General features: G+C 32.1%; 1 long non-coding RNA gene across 1 annotated transcript; it reads left to right on the forward strand.

Annotated features, from left to right (window-relative positions):
- Positions 1 to 11,414: 11,414 nt before the first annotated feature.
- LOC137822866 (uncharacterized) lies at positions 11,415 to 13,206 on the forward strand. Its single transcript, XR_011083012.1, has 2 exons — positions 11,415 to 11,529; positions 11,687 to 13,206. It is a non-coding gene; the product is annotated as an uncharacterized lncRNA (long non-coding RNA).
- The last annotated feature ends 1,603 nt before the right edge of the window (positions 13,207 to 14,809 follow it).

Here is a 14,809-nt window from a genome sequence, read left to right on the forward strand (position 1 = left end):
ATTATTATTTAATCAAATAATATTTTAATCTAAATATTATTATTGTTCTTGCCGACTGATCTGGATTGAATTCTGGTGGTAGATTCTGAGTCGACTTTTCTTTTCTGTTGTTACTTTTGGATGCTAATAATTCACAGCGAGGGGAGCTCCACTGGTTGACAAGACTCTGATGATCAAGTCAGTGAGAGCATATAACTATGAGTATCTGAATATAGTATCTGTATGGGTGTAGTATCACCAGATTGAACTTACCTTTACTCATGGTCTTGAGGTCCTTTTATAACATTCGTAGATCTCCCTTCAGGAGTTTAACAAAAGATATTATGTAAATATATCTCATTATTTTATGGGTACACGTAAAACATTATCTCTAACTGTTTATTTTTATTAAATTTTACAGTAATATTTGTGCTTAACTAATTTAGTTATTCTTTCTGTTATTTTTACTTTAATTATCTTTTTGATATGGATTGCCAGTTGTCTGGGTCGACCTCTTGACGTATCATTGAGCTTACCATTTATCTTGGACTAAGCTAAGTATTTCCCCCGCATTGACCTTATCAGCCAAGATAACACACTTAAGTGTTCAGGTTGGGCACCGAGCACGTCTGACCAGTACACAACCCCCAGCCTCGATCCGAGCTTGGCGAGGCAAAGAGGCTTACATGTACTGGCGGTTGACACAACGTTTATCTTAGAGGGTGGCTGGTACACAATTTCCAAAATACCTCTTGAAAAACGTCTTACAATACTTATTATGGTGCATACACGTGGCACGCCATTAACGGTTGGGAAACCTTACTGTTTTGACTTCCCCTTTTTTTCGAAAATAACAATCTTTCCCTCTTCGAACTCACTACTCTCGTCTTTCCTGTGCAAAATTCTCAAGGAAAACAAACCTTTCTTCCCCTTTGTCGCACCACTTTACACCATCACGACTTACTGAAAAAACAGGTATGTTTTCACCGTACAAATTCTATTAAGCGGTGGTCATTATCGTTTGTTATTGATTTCAATTAGAACAATGCAACTTGCTATTCTTCAATTAGCTTACTCTATATATGCTTTTCTGAACTGTGCCTCGTATTTTATTTTTATTTATGTCTTAGTTGCTTTCAAAGATGGATTATAGCATTGCTTATCCTTGGACCAAAAAGGAACTGCTTAAAGAAACTTCTATTTTCACCTCCGTTTGATAATTAGGGAGTTAAGGGAATCAGGGGCCTTAAGTAAGAAAGATGAAAACTTAGTAAAAGTCGTAGCCTATAGGGAGGGTGAGCCTATATGTAGTGACGAGTCGTCAGACCCTGACGGGTCGTTATGTTTTTTCTATGCTACCTTTTTCACTAAACTCTTATTGTGTCTCCCCCTATCTTTGAAAAAAAAAAATTGTTAACCAAGTTAAATGTGGCTCCCACCCAGCTGCATTCGAACAGTTGGGCGTTCATCCGAGGTTTCATTATTTTGTGTTCCCAGCTCGACATTTCGCCGACTGTGGAAGTTTTCTTTTACTTTTTCGAAATCAAACATTATGGTCGTCAATTATGGGCTTCCTTAAATAGTATTCCTGGGAGGGGTTTACTTACCCTTTTTCAGTCTTTCTACAAAAACTTCAAAGGTCAATTTATCAAGGTCCGCACTTCAGCCGAAGATCCATCTTTACTAGATGGCTTCCCTTTGTATTGGTCGCCCAACCCCTGATTCCAGATTGCTCGGTGTTTGGAAGACCTGTCCCCAAGGGAACGAGGTATTTTTGAATTTCTAGAATACCTCAAAGTCGTCTTCGACACGCCAACACTTTTGACCAAAGAATACCTTCCTGGTGCTCTCAAGGCCTACATTAGTATACCCCCTTTTTTAGCCCTACCCTTTGAAAAGAAACCTTAATTCATGAATTCTGAAACTGTGTTGTTTGTTTTTGCAGATAACATGCTTTATAACATTAGCAAAGTCGAGCTGACCTAGCGCACCAAGAAGATGAGGACAACTGCAAACAAGGACTCTATTGCAGAAGAAGAAAGTCTTAGCAGGTGTTGTTTGAGTCAAATCTAAACAAGACGAGCACACAACCTCGGGTCTTGTCTTTAAGAGGAAAAGATTGGAGGTGTCTCCCCCCTCTGAGCACTCAATTCAAATGGTCGAGCTTCTGATAAAAATGTTCTAACCATTCAAGAGTGCGAAGTCGTGGAAAGCTCAAAAGGGAAAAGCTTATGGGATCCCAACTTTGACATCTCAGCACATGATGAGTCATGTTTCTTGTTGTATGAGGATAGGGCGAGACTGATGGCTCATGATGAAGACCGTCTTCGCCTATATTCCAATAAGCTTTTCGACCAGGCATATGCCCTGGCGTTTTTATCTAATGTTGAAGCAGGGGATCGAAAAAAAGTTGAAGACAAGAGAGTCCAACAAACTGCCAAACTCCAACAAGAGGTTGAGCGCCTCCGTGCCGAGGTTGATCGTTTGGGCTTGGAGTTGGCCAACAAAACCCAAGAAGGGTTTGCCATAATGAAAGAGAAGATCGAACTCTCCAACAAAATTGAAGATTTGAAGAAAGAAATGGGAAAGGAAATAACGCGTAATGATGCAACTCAATCATTCATTGTTGGTTTTCAAACCGCCTTGGAGTAGGCAGTCATTGTCCACCCCACGGTGGACTTCTTTGAGTTGAACCCATGTAAAAGCATAGTTGATGGGAAGCTAGTGGAGGACTCCTAATTCTAAGGTTATGAACCATGTTTTATTCTTATGCGCACATTTAATATTGAAACTTATTAGTCGTTTTGTTTATCCCTCTAAAATGTGTATTTAATGTTTAAATTCAGACAATCTCAAAAGTGTTTATCATTTTCTATAACTTAAGCTCATGATTCCCCTGTGCCTTAATAGGGCATTAATAGTTTTGCATATAACATATAAATACATGCCAAAAGTACTTTACCAAAAAAATTGACTTGGCATACCAAATGCAGCATAACTAAACAAATTACCAATTTGCTAACCTGAGTTAGATGAAACGTATAAAGCAACAAGAATAACTCTTAACAAATAAGCTAGATCTTTGATGGAGGGTGACCTTCGAGGCCAGCCAAATCACTCGTTGTTTCAATTAACTTGTATCATTGGTTATCTTGACATTTATAGTACACACCTTGACAAGTAATCTCACCTTACGGTTCATCTGAAATGGTATGTCGTCGTTGTTATTATCGAGATAGTCTGGTCTCATGCTCGGCCAAGCGATGAGCGTTGAAGGCGCTCACCCCCGAGTTAGGTCGTCTTGCAGTGTGCCTACTTGGATAACTATGTTTGTTCCGAGTTAGGTCGTCTTGTACTGTAACTAATTGGGTGACATGTTTATTTTTATTGAATTTTAAAGTAATATTTGTGCTTAACTAATTCGGTTTTTTACTTTAATTATCTTTTTAATATGGGTTGTCAGCCGTCAGTATTGTTGAGTTACTTTCAACTTATCATTGTTTTTATAAATTTTAATTAGGGTATTTTTTTTAAAACACGATGTGTCAACGTTTTTTTTTATCACATTGTATTCGGTCGAAGTTAAAATGTTTTATTTGAATAAAAAGTTAAAATTTATTTATTTTTATTTGAACAAAATAATTGAAAATTTTAAATAATTTAATATAAAAAATAATTCAATAAATTTAATTTGTATAAAAAATTCAAGGTTCCCTATCCTAAAATAAGGGAAGTAAAATTTAAACAAACATTTCTCTATGATATCCTTTTGGCCTTTTCTATTTTTTAGTATTATGGGAAATGTTTTCAGTGTATTAATTACTGTAGTGTCTAAAAATAATGATAAATGTTTTTTTAATTGTGCTAATTGTTTTTGTCTCTTATTATGTATGCATAAATGTGTTAACTTTTGAATTTTCCCTGTTATATGATTAATGAGCAAGCAAAATTGTACCATGAATTACCCAAACACTAAAAAAAACACTTACAAGCGACAGAAAGAAAAAGCCCAAAGTTAAGCAATTTAAAAAGGCCCGTTAGGCAAATTTATCCCGCACCCCATCTTTTCTTCCTGTCATTCTCCGCATTCAAGTTCTTGGGACTCTAAATCTTTTAAAACACAATACAAAATTTGTATTATGGATCATAAAATTTGAAATACAAAATTTACAATTTGTATTACTTGTAAATTTATATTTTAAATTATACAATTCATACCAATTATCGTATTTAAAATTGTCGCATAAACTCACAAATCGTTGTACTATTTGTACCGGTCGAATCCCGGACGATCGAAGACATGAGTCAATAATATAAGATAATAAATACGTGGCAAGAAAGCAGTTATATCTAACGTTGAATAGGTCAAGGATACATTACGAAAGACACTCCCATGGCATCAGGAAGTCACTACACACGACCTAGTAACCACTATACACGTCTTAGTGAACCGATTATCTAGCCCACGGGAGAGGCCAAAGTCAACCTATAAATAAGACTTCCGGAGGAGGAAAAGGTACGTTTTTTAAATTCTGAGATAATAGACTAATCAATAGCACTAACTTGAGCGTCGGAGTGCAATCGCAGGTACCTCACCGACCGACAGAACGCGAGAGAGGGTTTAGGGTCTGAGTAATGAATTGTGTATCAAGTGGATCAACATTATTCAAGTCCCGACATCCACACAGGTACACTATTATTTAAAAGGATGAAGAGGAAATATTGTAGGATATATTTATTAAAGATAAAATCATAATTGCACCACTCTCACGGGAGGGAGTGCAGGCTGAAACCACGGGTGCAGAAAGAATACCCTGATAATGTAGATCAACTAACTCAGACCACCAAAGCTCACATACATCATTATTAATTATTTGGACTATATAAAAAGCTGTGGTATGATTCTCGCTTTGGGTGCGAGAGGTCCCGAGTTCGATTCTCGGAATGCCCCTCTCTTTATTATTTTTTGTACTTTGGTCTGACCAAAAAAAACATTTAATTTTTCACATTAAGAGGGAAAACTTCACCTTTTTTTCTATACAGTTTCAAAACTTCGATGGTTTCTATAATGAATCCATTTATCCAATAATATTCCTCCCTTGATTTCATTTGAAGAAGTTTTCAAGAGAAAAATTCATGTTTCTATTCTCTGACCCACCACCTTTCACGATTCTTCTAATCACTGTAATTTATTTTCATTATATGTTTTTGTTACTGAATTTAATGGAAAAATTTTCAGATGTTGAAAATGAAAGTTAACCCCGAGGACAATGCAGAGATGTTAAGTTATAAAACAAGTTTCAAATAAACCGTGGCATGAAAAATATTGAGACTGATTTAAAAACCATGTAAAAAAGTAGGACAATCTGTAAATATGATTATTAAAAGATGTATATAGCAGAATATAGGCTATAGGAATATAAAAACAAATTAGAAAGTCATTGGAAAAAAAAAGTGTTTGATTAAAGAACCACTTTCTAGTCTTCTAAAAACAACTAATTAAATAATTCAACGCTACATACTTAACAAAGCCTTACATCAAAACCTCCTACAATTAGGGACCTAACTAGGAAAGTACATATCACATTAGTAAGTACATACAAAAAGTAAAATAAAAAAGCAATTATATATGAGTTAAAATTTGTTAACATAACAATTTTTTTTTTTAAATGGTCACTGTTAATCTCTTTCTTGAGTTCATTAAAAAATAATAAAAATATGATAGTTTCATGGAAAAGAAAAAAAAATAAGGCTCCTAACACAAGAAAATAATGCATAATCTGGTTTCTTTAACTTATCCATAAATAAGTAAATCCTTGTTTACTATTAAATGTTAATTAAAGATTGCATTCAATCATTACCAAGACACCCAAAAGAATCAATTCTAAATAGAAGTTATAGGTCTTAACAAAAATGTCAAACACTGATATTAAATGTTATATTTTAAAAAGATTTTCTAAACTTTTCGGTAGACATACATAAACTAATTTATAAAAGATTTCATCATATTAAATGTAATTTTTTAATTTACATTTAAACAAATTTAAACCTATAAAAAGGTTAATGATCTATTTTCTATAAATATTTATAAAAAAGTTTATCTATTTTGCAAATCTTAGACCTTAAAATTATCGCAAGTAAGCTATATATGCATCTAAGAAAAGCAACCCAGACCTATTTTGAGACTAAAACAGTATTTTAAAGTGAGGGGTCCACAAACCTCGGAGTTGTAGATGCAAATACAGTGTTTGGGCCATTATTTGGACAAAGTAATTGGCCCAAAAGTAGCATTATTCCAATAGGCACAACATGACATATCATTGCCCAAAAACTTTTTATGTATAAAATGAAGAACATGATAGCATGTTGTTTAGGATTTGGGCAAGAGATACTCCTCCACTTGCACAACAATGGCTCATAATCATGAAGAATAGTGGATTCCTATGCATCGAGTTCTGGAAATTGAGTGGAGTATTGTAACTCCCTGCTTCGAATTGTGCCTAATGTTTCTTTCATTTTCAATTCCACCACTAATAAACCAAATCTGCATATTTAATAACCCAATGAGTAGTAGTTTAGAATAATCCCATTATTAATTTTTTGTGAGCCAAAAGTAAAAATTTGATGCTGCAAAAGATAAGATAAAAGACAAACACCCTTTTTCTCCCTTTTCGTTTGTGCCATCGTAACTTTTATACCTTAAATTTAGTCCCCACAGTTGCACCACCACCCCTTAAAAATGCCTTTGAATAAAGGAAAGAAAAGAAAGAAGGATAAAAGTTGAGACTTAGCCTGCACAGAGAGCAGGGAGCAAAGTGCATGTACCTTTCTGAAAGGTTAAACTCAAAGTGGACTACAGAGTTGTTTCTTCTGCATCTCCTCAAGTCAATTTCATAAATATTATTAATCACCTTCTCAAATTTATATATCTTTTCTGTCATGTGACTTTCCTTTTTTTTCTTCTTCTTTTTTCCCTTTTTCATCCATTCTCACTATAAAATATAACTTTACCAAAGTAATAATTTTAAATTCATTAATATACATGTTAAAGTAGAATCCCTTTAAGGTTGAAAAGTCAGTAAGGTATAAAGAAACATGACCTATATTAAATCTGATCATTTTAGTTCGACCAGTTTGACTTGTAGCCTAAATGAATTTAAGTTGGATTAGCCGGTTCATAAAAATTGACTCTCCAAAAGATAAATTCTAATGAAATAAAGGAAAATTTTAAACTAAAATGAAGATGATCAAAATGCTCACCATGACGAGTACAAAGTGCTACTTAATGTTCATATTTATTTACATGTAATTTTTTACTTTTATTTAAAGTTGAAGACAGAATAAAACATGTAATTTGTCTGGTGGGAAACAATAACCTTAGTTTGATAGGAAAGAAAGAAAAGAAGAGTAGTTGAAGTGAAGAGGGTGGGAGTTGAATTTGGTTAAAATAGAGAGAGAGTAGGAAATTGCAAAAGGTAGGTAGAGAAAGGAAAATGGTGTATTGTAATGTAATAGTAATAGAAGCGGGTGTTAATAATCTTGCATTGTTCCAATGATTTAATCATAGCTCTGTCTGACAGTGATTCAGCAGGCCAACTGTTGTGTAGCTGAGAGAGAGAGAGAGAGAGAGAGAGAGAGAGAGAGAGAGAGAGAGAGAGAGAGAGAGAAAAGTGATGGTCATGTCATGGGTTGCAGTGGATGGAGGTGTATGGTGGTGGGAACAACGGATCCTGATTTCTTCTGGCTTTCTTGTTTGAACTTCCAAAGGGTGAAAGAAAATATTAAATTGGGTGAAGACATGGTTGGAGGGTTAGATTTGAAGCAATAAATAAGGGAAGTAAAATGGGTTGGTCTCATAAATGCATGCACACATACTTGTAGCATAAAAAAAGAAGAAGAAGATGGTAATGGTAATTATTTGTGTGGGAGTTTGTTGTTGTGATTGATTATATTGGGGTTTGGAGGAGTGAGTTTTTCTAAGCTAAGGGCGTGGCTTTGTGCTTGTGGGCGTGATGAGTGCGACGTATCAGACGACAAAAAGGAAAGATTAAATCATACTTCCTGTGCTGTTCTCTGTCACTCACTATTTATTCAATGCAAACCATAAACCTTAACCACTCCTACTATCCACTTAAACATCATTATCTTTAATAAAAAAAATAATACTATTGGTTATAAATGACCAAACATCAAAACCTTTTACTTTTTTTGCTTGAATTAAGTTATTTGCTTGAGTTGAAGTGAGAATAGGATACCTTAGATTCTTAAGTAGTGGGAGGTAGGTCCTTACACCATCCATGAATTCAAAAGGTAAGCTTTCATTGTCTCTATCTCTTTCTTCCCTGCTTAAAACCACCTAAACTAAACCATTTCATTTACTGTCAAAATAATTAATATAAACTATTAATGTTAATTATCCATTCTTATTCATTGTAGTACCTTACTATATTCTTGAATGTGTTAGTCCATGGTTATTCTTCTGATGCTATATGAGATATTGTTCATAGATTGATTCAGTTGTAAAACTAAGGGTTTAGGATTTCAGAATTTAGGATCTAGGAGTTTTTACTCTTACAGTTTTGTTTTCATTGTTGGAATAACACAACTATGTATGCTGCCTTTTTTTCTTCCATTTATCTTGACTGTTGTATTAACAGATAAACACAACAAGGGTATTTTTCTAATCATAATCACAATGGATCAGTATTCATTCTGATACCTCTCTACATCACAACACAGAGAAAATAAGGTGATAATTGACCTTCCATATAATTTTTCATATTCGATAACTAATATTATTAGTTACTTCCATTTACTTGAAAGTCAAATATAAAACACTACTAGTTTTCAAATTCATTACTTTTAGCCACTTAAAAAAACATATCCTACCCTTCTATGGACTTTAAAGGATTCTCATTTTATTTTTTTATAAATTTATTAAAATGTTTAGTCGAAAATTCAAGATAAATGACAGTTTCATTAACATGGATATTCACAAGTTAAATATATTATAAATACAAAACAGATAAATATATATGTATGAGTATTTTAATTTTTTATAATTAAAATATGAAAATGTATGTGCATTATATATATATATATATATATTAGTTTACATTTAATCTTAATTTTTTTATATTTGATTATATTTTTCATTAAAAAAATATTTAATTCCAACATTAATATTTTTTTAAAAAATTAATTGTTAATCATTTTTATTTGAATATTTTTTTTATAGTCGAGAGACTGAGTTGTTTAGAATTCAATTTTATAAATTTATATGTTTAATTTAGATTTATAGAATTAAATTTTTTTTTAAAAATAAAATAATTTATTTCAATTTATTTTTAATTTTATGTTATGTTATAAATTTATTTTATATTATATTTCAAGATATATTTTTTACAAATGTATATTTAAAAATAATTTGATATAAATTTTTTAATGTATATCATAGTCCTATCTTGTAAGCATATACTAATCACCACAAATACAAAAAAAATTCACTTCCCATGCCAATTCATTATTTTTTGGGCAAACACTTTGAGTATTGATGCATGGGAAAAGGGTGACACGTGGAAAATGTGAAAATAATAATGTAAGATTAAGTTTATTAAAATTTTAAAAAGTGAGTATAAAGAAAAAATAAATAAATGAAATACTAAGTACTTTAATTGATGTAATAATATAAATTTTATTGTATATTTAATACATGTTAAGAAAATAATTTGAAAAATATGTTTTTAAAATAACTTTATGTAAAAAATGCAAAATCTTAATAGAAGAGTTACATTTTAAAATAATATATTAAAATTAAATTACTTTATAAACTATCAAAATTTAAATTAATCAATTTAATTTAATTTATTATTTTATTCATATATATATATAATTATTATTATTAAAAATATTCAATTTTACATAATCAGTATGTTATACACTTCACATAACTATATACAACATAATCAATTATATGGATATAGTATAGTTAGTTATGGAATAAAAATGAACCAAATTTTTATTAATAACTTAACACTAAAATTAATAAAATAAAAGAGTAAGTTAAAACATCTTTAAAGTAGGAACCATATAAGTTTATAAATTTAAGACTTATACCTCCCCATGAAATATATTAATATGACATTTATAATAAAAAGAAAAAGATATTTTTTTTTGCATTAAAAACTTTGTATGAGAAAGAAATATTCCAAATAAAAAAAGTCATTTCATAATAACAAATAATAAAAACAAAAATCAGAATTAATTATTTGTAATTTAAAGTTGAATAACATATTATTAAACAGGTCTAAATTATAGAAAAAGTTGACTTGAGATCTTTGAAATAAGGTAACGTAATAAAATTCACAGTAAGTAAATTAAAACTGATATTATTACCTGTTATTTGAGATGTGGTATAACCTCTAAAAATGGAGAAAAGACTTTTGTAATAGACCTTCTCTTTTGCAACAATTGTTTCACATCTCTTGTTTTAGAATTGTTGTCACTAAACAGAAAATTAAGGTGCTTAATATTAAATATAGTTGAGAATTTTATTGATAAATTTAATAAGTTTCATTAATGTTACTAAAAGAAAATTATGAAATAGACCTTCTCTTCCAAGAATTGTATCACATCTCTTGTTTTTAGAATTGTTGTCACTAAAAAGAAAATTGAAGGTGTTTAATATTAATATTAATATATAGTTAAAGATTTATTGATAAATTTAATAACTTTCATTAATGTTACCAAATCAATATAAGAAAATCTTAAAATAAAACTAATTTTAGAGAAAAAAATAACTAGTTATTATAGTAACTAAATTAGAGACCATTTTAGAAATTAAAAAAAAAATAGTTTTTAAATTAATTTCTATTATGGTTAAATAGTTTATAAATTAGTATCTAATTAGTTACCAAGGTTTTAAATTCAAAATTTGGTAACAAAAATCTTGATATCTAATTAGACATCAATTTATAAACTATTTAATAATAATAGAAACTAATATAGAAATAAAAAAAAAAATTATAATCTCTAAAATAGTCTCTAATTTATTCATTATATCAACTAATTATTTTTTTTTTATAAAATTAGTTTTTATTTGATGACTTTCTTATAAGAAACTTGCTCTTTAATAATCAAACTTCCATTAATATTAACCTATATGAACCTATTTGAGCTTAGTTATGCATAGTTTTAACCAAAAGAAAATGATGGTAGTTTCTTTGTAAATTATGAATATCCTTGGTAATGCACAGCAAATACTTAACTACCTTGGAAAAAAAATAGAACTTAAACTAAAGTCGCAATTCTTCACAATTGGTTTTTAACCTCATCCACACCTAAATCTACTTGACAGGTAGGTAACCATTTTTCATCTAACTCAATATTTCATTCCTTAGCATATAACACGGGTACCTCCCCCTTTTAGATACACATTTTATTCTTTATGCTTTTATACACTTTCATGGACTCCACTTTAGTATTTGCAGGTATTGAATCTTTGTTGGAAAACCATTCCAAGTAGCTGAATCATCTCTCAAATTCAGTCATGTAAGTCCTTGCAACTATATTTCATATTTGAATATTTTCAGATAAACATAGGTAAGTATTACTTATAAAATTATAATTTAAATTTAATTTAATTTAAGTGAGATCCACTTATATGAAATTCTCATATCGAACAACGAGTGAAAAATGTTTATTACAGATGTCCAAGTGTCGAAAGGGAGAACGTCATGAGATAGATCCAAGTGTGGTGTTTGTTTCGTGGGCAGCAGAATCGAGGTTGTGAAAGGAAAGGAGAGGGGGCAGGTAAAGGAGTTGAGTAGATTGATGGAGAGAAGAAGAAGAAGAAAGAGTGGTTTCGTGAAGAACGAGGGAAGAAGAGAACAACCATGATGATCCTACCTTTGATCTTTCTAAATATGCCCTTCTCCTTCTCCTTCACCATCAGGATCAGGAAGAATGAACCATCCAATCTCATTGCTTATCAAATCTTTATCAGTCTCATCTCTATTCTCTCTCATTAATTAATAATTAATTAATTAATTAAACAATAATCAATCCCACCTCCTCCACCCTCTCTCTCTTATTTATTCTCATGCTACATCACATCTTAAATAGCCCACACCACATACCTTCTCTTCATTGTCTCTCTTTGCTTGTATGATTTCTTCTCATGCTTCTCTCTCTCTCTCTCTCTCTCTTTCTTGGCTTCTCTTCACATGGGTTTAACAAAGGGTTCCTTACAGAGTTTCTTGGCATTCTGTCCACCTCCACTTCCATTAATGGATCTCTCTTTCTCCTACTCTTTTTCTATACCATCACTACGCGGAGGTGGACATGCTGCCAATAGAGCTCTGTTGGCTTCTCTTTGTAAAGCCTTCGTGATATATCTCATTCTCAAATGCCCTCACCGCTTCTTTTACCTGTTAATTACCATAACTTAGTAGGTTAACTAAACCTAACCATCGTCTTTTGTTCTTTTTCCTCGTCTCATGTTTGGTTCTATCTAACATCTACATATACATGCCGGCTTTGTAAATGTCTAATGAATGCTCTTGTACAATGTCGGTTTTCTTCTTCTTGCTTGGTATTGGTGTTATTAACATTATGCTGTGTGTTTTGCCCGCATTTTTTTTGGTTTTTGCAAGACTCTTACGGGATCAGAAATAAAGGGTAGCGTGCCTTGTCTTACTTTCTGCTACTGTTGGAAAGTGGAAACCCTACAAAATCTAGCGGCTTTTCTGTGGGTCTCAGAAAACCCTGAGTTTCCCTTGGCATTATTGGTGCCTTTCACCCTTGTTTCACTTGCTGTGTAAGATCTGTCAGTGTTGAGGATAGCTTATGTTTTTGTCTTTGTTATCCTCCTCATGATGGTTGTAGCTGTTCGAAGTTACTGGATCCAGGGTTTCAGCAATTAGAGGTGATACAGTTTGCAAATCTGCAAGAGGAGTGGGGGTAATATAGTTTTCTATTCTTGATAGCAGAAGCTTTTATGGATAGGATCTGTGGTTTTCGCAGATACGAATACTTTTGCAGGAATGCATGCAGAAATGTGTTTTTGTTTACTTTTATTTCCATGATTTAAGTTATTGCGCTTTGGTTACTTGAATATTTTATGCGAACTGCGCTGAAGGATTTTATGGCTGCATGCATGATCTTCTTCGTCTGTGTACCCATTGCCCCTTTGTAGGTGAAAAATTGGTATCGCTTTGGTCCTGGTGATTTTGATTTGCATATCCAGCAGACAGACTATAGATATTAGATGATACTTTAACTGCTTGCATTAATTTTTATTGCTGACCCTTCCCATTGCCCCCCTATTGCTCTATAAACTACTTGTGCTTTTTCACAACGTTACACGAGCCCTCTTATGATTGAATACTGACATTTACCACCTTTTATATATATAATATATGTCTATGAGTGTGTGTACATATATATATATATTATGTGTGTATATGTATATATATTCAATGAATGGAAAGTTAAGCACACTTGCGCGGGTAGATAAATTCAAAACCACAACGCTCAGTACCATTTGGGAAGAAAACTGAGTAGCCAAATAATCTGGTTATTGCAACACACAGTACCTTCTGTTTTTTCGAAAAAGTTTTTAATGAAGGTTCAGTCAGCTCTACGCCTTTTCTATCAATAGGAAGCTGTAAAATGGATAATGTACCTGGTATCAGTTTGACTGGAAGTGATGAATACCTTTGGACAATAAATATATATTATCAAATTTGGAGTACTTTTTGTTCACCAAAATTTCATCCTCCCCTGTGACCATGATTTCTTTTTCTTATTCCTGTACAACCTCTTTAGAGTTTGACCTTGTTTTATGCTGAGGAAAACATACACTGCTTTTGAATTTGTTTTCTACTGAGAAGGTAACACTGCATTAAACATTAAACATTCAACATTGTTATTTGTTGTTTGGTTCCGTTTATTAATTGTGCCAAGGTTTATGTTCTTTCATCAACTGTTATCAGTTACACTAAGAATACGTTTAATGTTTTAAAATGTGAAATGAAAGGTAATGATGATTGTGATTGGGTTGTGTAAAAATACACGACATCAGAACGACTCTCTGATCAGTGGCGGCCCCTCAAAGTTGCGGGGTAGGTTGGAGTCGCTGCTGCTGTTGCATCCCCACAGCTAGCAGCTATGGTAGGAGCTAGCCAAGTAATGTAGTAGACATAGCCTATGACCTTAGTGTGTGTTTTGGAGTCATCTTTTTGTACGAATAAAATCCTTCAATTTTTATGTACTACTTGCAGAGAGTGCTGGGAATTAGCCTTAATTATGGGACCATCTCATTATTACTCCACAACTTCACATGCCTCTTTTGACTCTCTGAATTCTTCCTCACCCCCCTACTCTGACCACCCATTGTCCCGTTCCGTTTGTTCATTCAAAACAGGTTATATTTCAAGTTCAAATGAAAATAGGGAAAGACAGGGAATCATGTGAAGATGAGAATGAGTGCTGTTTGAATAGGCCCTTATTCCAAGCAAAGTGGACCGAGGAAAAGTATAAAAATAGTTACGTGTTCATAACCTGTAAAGGGATTTGCCTCTTCCACATCCTGATGCTATTATTAGGCACAACTTTTTATCTTGTGAGGTAGGGGGTTTGTATTTTGAACATGAAAAGATTACATGCTTTCAAGTATTATTCGGACAAGTTATATTATAAATGGTAAAATACTACGCTTTTTCAATATGAAGAAAGAATTATACTGTAAATTAAAATGGAAAGAAAGAGAAACAAATAATAGCAAGTTAATTGTCTACATACACAGTATGCATGAGAAATGATGAGTCTT

Source organism: Phaseolus vulgaris, chromosome 9 (assembly GCF_000499845.2).
Source record: "Phaseolus vulgaris cultivar G19833 chromosome 9, P. vulgaris v2.0, whole genome shotgun sequence".
In the NCBI taxonomy this organism is placed as follows: Eukaryota; Viridiplantae; Streptophyta; class Magnoliopsida; order Fabales; family Fabaceae; genus Phaseolus; species Phaseolus vulgaris.